Below are 6,130 nucleotides of genomic sequence, written 5' to 3' on the forward strand. Positions count from 1 at the left end.
CTATGCTGAGTTGCTTCAGGGCACAGACCCACCAACATGGTTAGCATTGATCTACAGTCCGGGAGGTTATGCGAACATTTTTGGGTCTGGCACTTCAGTAGGCTACATTTTACCCACTATAGGAGTGAGAAAAAAAGAAAAGAAAAAGTATATGAAACTCTTTTATAAAGTTGGTGTTGTGAAATAAACTTTCCTTGTCAGTAATGTTTCATCTGGCTTTTATCATAGGCAGCCATAGAGGAGGGATATGAGTTGACAGCTAGTGTGCCAAATTATGATAATAAGTAAAGTAATGAAGGATTTGACCTAGTTGTGCAAACAGCTAGTGTGCCCAATGAGAGTTTCCTTTCTTTCTCCCTTGGGTTGTGAAATGGGCGTGTTAAGCAAGGAGAATCAGGAGGGTAGACAGGGAAGGAAAGGGAAAGTGGTGGAAGTTCAAGGACAATGCCCTGACCATGGGGAATAGGGGGGCAGGGTGTCAGGTTGGGGAGGAGAGAGAAGTGAAGGCATCCACTGACAGCCACATTCAAATCTTTTGTTAGTTAAATAAGAGTAGGTGTTCAAGAGCACAGGAGATGAGGAAGGACGCCTGGCCCAGATGGTGCCAGGAGCTGCTGTGCCAGGCCTCCTGATGCCCTGACCTCTAGCAGCGGGTCCCAAAGTACCAATGCTTGGGTCAAGGGTGCCTCAACCAACTGTCTGGGCTCCTGCAGTTCATGGGCCTCAGCTGCTCTGGCTCTTTTACTACTTGGCTTTAACCGTATAATACAGGTGAGATGTTTAATACAGGCATTCTTGAAGTAGGTGCATATGCAGCAACGAGTGTTCTGCAACCATAGAGCCCTAGCAGGGTGGCAGAGGGCTCTGACTGACCTCCTCAGTGCTACTTTGGAGCCTTCTCAGTGTGACATTTAACTAGTAGGAAACCCCATGCCCATCACTGGAATAACACCCAATAGCTTATTCCTTGGGATAAGTTTATAGACATTAATAGCTAACCTTATTAAGTGCTTTTTATGTGACTGGTATTGTAATAAGCCATTTACTTATAGTGTCTGGTTTATCCAAGTACTGCTAGTTTGCCCATTTCACAGGTGGGATATGAAGGCCCAGCTAGAGGAGTTAGAATTGGAGGTGGCTTCATGGGCAAGCTCTGTGGCTGCAGGCTCAAACCCATTTGCTGCTCCCAGGATCGTCTCCAGCTTTGAGCTTCTTTCTTTGCAGTTCCCCTTTTGTAAATAATGACAATAATACCAACTTCTCTTGGCAACTGTGAAGACTAAGTTAATATAGGTACAGTGCTTAGATTCCTGCACTTAGTGCACTGTCAATAATTATCAGCTATTGTAAATGTGGACCTATAGCAATTTCATTGGCACTCATATTTGGCTATTAATACTTTTGTTTATGAATTCTATTCTTTTATAATTTGAATTTTTCTAGTACATTATTACACTTATAATTACTTTCTCTTTAAAATATATGGTTTTAGCATATTTGAATTAATTGTATTGAAAAGAAATATAAAACTTACCTGAAGCCAAAGATACTACACCAACATTTATACCACAAATAGTCTTGTTAAAAAAAAGTGGGCCTGCCGAAACCGGTTTGGCTCAGTGGATAGAGCGTCGGCCTGCGGACTGAGGGGTCCCAGGTTCGATTCCGTTCAAGGGCATATACCTGGGTTGTGGGCATATCCCCAGTAGGAGATGTGCAGGAGGCAGCTCATCGATGTTTCTCTCTCACTGATGTTTCTAACTCTCTATCTCTCTCTCTTCCTCTCTGTAAAAAATCAATAAAATATATTTAAAAAAAAAAAGAAAAAAAAAGTGGGCCCAGCTGGTATGGCTCAGGGGTTGAGCATCGACCTATGAAACAGAAGGTCACAGTTCTATTCCAGGTCAGGGCATATGCCCAGGTTGTGGGCTCGATCTCCAGTGTGGGACTTGCAGGAGGCAACCGACCAATGATTCTCTCTCATCATTGATGTTTCTATCTCTCTCTCCCTCTCCCTTCCTCTCTGAAATCAATATAAATATATATAAAGTGGGTACAAACATGAAAAGGTGTCAGCTTCACTTTTCGAAAGTGGACATACAGAAGGCCAAGAGACATATAAAAAAATGCTCAAAGTCACTAATCATCTGAGAGATGCAAATCAAAACGATAATGAGGTACCATCTCACACCTGTCAGAATGGCTATCATCAACAAATCAACAAAAGACAAGTGCTGGCGAGGATGTGGAGAAAAAGGAACCCTCGTGCACTGCTGGTGGGAATGCAGACTTGGTGCAGCCACTGTGGAAAATAGTATGGAGTTTCCTCAAAAAGTTAAAAATGGAACTTCCATTTGACCCAGTAATCCCACTTCTAGGAATATATCCCAAGAAATCAGAAACACCAATCAGAAAGAATATATGCACTCCTATGGTCATAGCACAATTTACAATAGCTAAGATTTGGAAACAGCCTAAGTGCCCATCAGCAGATGAGTGGATTAAAAAACTGTTGTACGTCTACACAATGGAATACTACTCTGATGAAAAAAAAAGAACTTTTACCATTTACCAAGTATGGATGGACCTGGAGAGCATTATGCTAAGTGAAATAAGCCAGTCGGAGAAAGATTAAAAAAAAAAAATTTTTATTGCCCTGGCCGGTTTGGCTCAGTGGATAGAGCGTCCGCCTATGGACTGAAGGGTCCCGGGTTTGATTCTGGCCAAGGGCACATGCCTGGGCTGCGGGCTTGATCCTTAGTGGGGGGCATGCAGGAGGCAGCCGATCAATGATTCTCTCTCATCATTGATGTTTCTATCTCTCTATCCCTCTCTCTTCCTCTCTGAAATCAATAAAAATATATTAAAAAAATTTTTTTTATTGATTTGAGAGAGACGATTTATTGTTCCACTCATTATGCATTCATTGGGTGATCTTGTATGTGCCTTGATTGGGGATCAAACCCACAGCCTTAGCATATTGGGAGGATGCTCTAACCAACTGAGCTACCTGGCCAGGGCCTAACAGGTATTTTTTTCTTTTTTTTTAATCCTCACTTGAGGATATGTTTTTATCAATTTTTGAGAGAGAGAGAGAGAGAGAGAGAGAGCGAGCATGCGCAGGGATTGAACCCACAACCTAGGTATGTGCCTTGAGTGGGAATCAAACCCACAACCTTTTGGTTTATGAGACTACGTTCCAACTGAGCCACCCAGAGCCAGCGCCTAAAAGGAATTCTTAAAAACTCTTGTCAAGTACAGATTACTACAGTCAAACCTCCTTTCTCCAACACTTCCCAAGTGTTTCCCGTGGCAAACAATTCAGTTCTCCAAGCTATTCACAGAAATACTAGTGGTGTCTCTGTCTAACCAAACTGACAACCCTTTCATGCTGATACTTCAGCATGACAAAAAGCTTCTCAGGCAACAAACAAAGGAGAAAATGCTTTTGTTGGCAAAATCGATTAGCTCAATTTTAAAACAAAGAGGCTATCAAGAATGCTAGTGTTACTAAGGGTTCAAAAGAAACAACGATCACAGGCAGTTGAAGAGTAGAAAAACAGTTGATTTGAATAAATGGAAAGCAGTTAGCCAGCTTGGAGGCAGTGATATATGAACAAGCAAAGATCCTACATGCTGACCTGAAAGACACTCCTGGAACGAGTGCTGAAGGTGATTCATTTAAGGCTAGTAGCGGGTAGTTCAGCAAATTTAAGAAAAGTGTTTATTTATAGATTAAACAGCACATTAGAAATGTACTGTATATAAGAAAGGTTAAAACAAAGAATCATGCTGAGGTCTGGAATGGATTATTCAATTTACATTATTTCTAATGAGGAAAAACCGATTGTTTTCAAACAAATTGCTTCTCAAACAGCCTTCCAGATGAATTAAGTTAGAGAACTGAGATACACAAACACACACACACACAGGGTGGGGCAAAGTAGGTTTAGTTGTTTGTATGGGAAATAATACAATAATAATAAAACAAAAATAGTTTTGTGTACTCACAACTGTAAGCCTACTTTTGCCCACCCCATGTATGTGTGTGTGTATACATATATACTAATATATATGTATACACACAACCACACACACACACACACACACACACAAACACACATCCTATATAATAAAAGGCTAACATGCCCCTTGACTGGGAGCTCGACCAGGGGGCGGGGTCAGCTGGCCAACTTCTGACGTCCCCTCTCCCTGGCCAGTGGCCAATATACCCTGATTGGGTGGGCCAGACCCTACCTGTGCACAAATTCGTGCACAGGGCCTCTGGTATACATATATATAGTTTGTTATATTAGACTTTCAACTTTTTATTAGGTTTAAATTTATGCAAAATAAAAGTTAGGGGGAAAATGTACCTTCTAGGTCAGGGGTCCTCAAACTATGGCCCGTGGGCCACATGCAAATACAAATATTGTATTTGTTCCCATTTTTTTTACTTCAAAATAAGATATGTGCAGTGTGCATAGGAATTTGTTCATATTTTTTTTTAAAACTATAGTCCAGCCCTCCATGGTCTGAGGGACAGTGAACTGGCCCCCTGTTTAAAAAGTTTGAGGACCCCTGTTCTAGGTGCTAGGATTATTGTATTTTATCAATATCAGAATTTGTAGGAATTGGTGAGTCTCTCAGTTTTTGATTCTTGCAACCAAGGACTTTGTATGTGACACCCACAATGCTGTTGTCAGCTGTTTGTGACAAAGCTAATGAACCATTGTGATGAACAATGACCTCAGGGGCAGCGTACATTTTCTGGGTGCTGGCTTATGCCACCCAAGGGAGCTATATGTGAACATGGCTCCAGCTCATATCTTTGGTTTGCTTTCAAGTCTGAATTTGATAGAACTGTCTCAGCTGAACCTTGTATCTGCTACCTGGACCAATACACTTTCAATATGAGCACACCCTTGATTCAACTCTTTTCCTTATGGGAACCTAGCCAAAGGAAATAATAAATGTGCTGATTCTGCTAGCAAATAATTAGAAACAATCTCAATGATTAAAAATGAAGGACTAACTTCAGAATCTTATGCAGTCACTGAAAATAGTACTGCAGAAATGTGCAGACTAACATGGATAGTCACAATATATGGTGAAAAAAACTAGGTTATAAAATTGTGCGGTATGAACAAATAATAAACATTACATCTAGATTTAGAAAACTGTACACCAAATACTTAACTTTGGCTATCTCTGAGCAGATGAAATTTTGAGTATTTGGGGTTTTTTTCATAACCATATTTTCTAACTCTTCTGTAATAAACACGTATTGCTTAAGCAATTAAAAAAAGAAACTTGATAAAAAGATAGCATAATATTTAATAAATCCACTTATGGTGGGAATGCAGACTGGTGCAGCCACTGTGGAAAATAGTATGGAGTAAATTATACTCCATAGTAAATAATAATTTAAATGTGGGGGTTGCATAATACCTGAACATTTGAATCTTTTTGTATATCTATTTAAAAGATGCATCCTGCATTCGTTCAGGTTCAGGTCTTGGGATATCTGGGTTACATCTGGGCCTGTCACTCAGCTGAGTGACTGTAGAGACAGGCTAGCTTAACCTCTAACTCTATATTTTCATCCCTGTATAACAGGGACGGTAGTAATACCAACATCACAGCTTTGTTGAGGGGTAAATAAAACATAGACAACTCTTGGCACACAGTATCTAGCAATACTAAGGCTCAATGTTAACTATTATTAAATTAGGTGTGCGAAGCTTTCAAGGGCCAGCAGGTATCTTCTGTTTACACTATAGTAGGAGGCTCTGCCTGAGCCTAAAATGCCTCCACCAGCAGTCTGATAGCTATGCTGTGCATCTTGCCTACCCTTTTTTTGAAGAAGTGTGCAGGTTAAAGCAAAAGTAGCACCTAGGCCACTTAACTTCCCTGAAGCCTGCTTATTTCTGGTCAGGAGGTAGAGATGCTGATGAACTGTTAATAAAGCACAGTCTCACCAGGCCAAAGGTCAGTGTGATCAAGGTCTGAAGTCCTTTAAAAAGAAAGCATCCCTCCTAGCCACTATTAGGGGAAAGATTTTTAGTCCACACAACACCCAGCATATTTATTTAAAAACAGTAGTTTCAAAATTATCTTTTTTAAAAAA

This window comes from Myotis nattereri (genome assembly GCF_964212035.1).
Source record: "Myotis nattereri genome assembly, chromosome: 4".
In the NCBI taxonomy this organism is placed as follows: domain Eukaryota; kingdom Metazoa; phylum Chordata; class Mammalia; order Chiroptera; family Vespertilionidae; genus Myotis; species Myotis nattereri.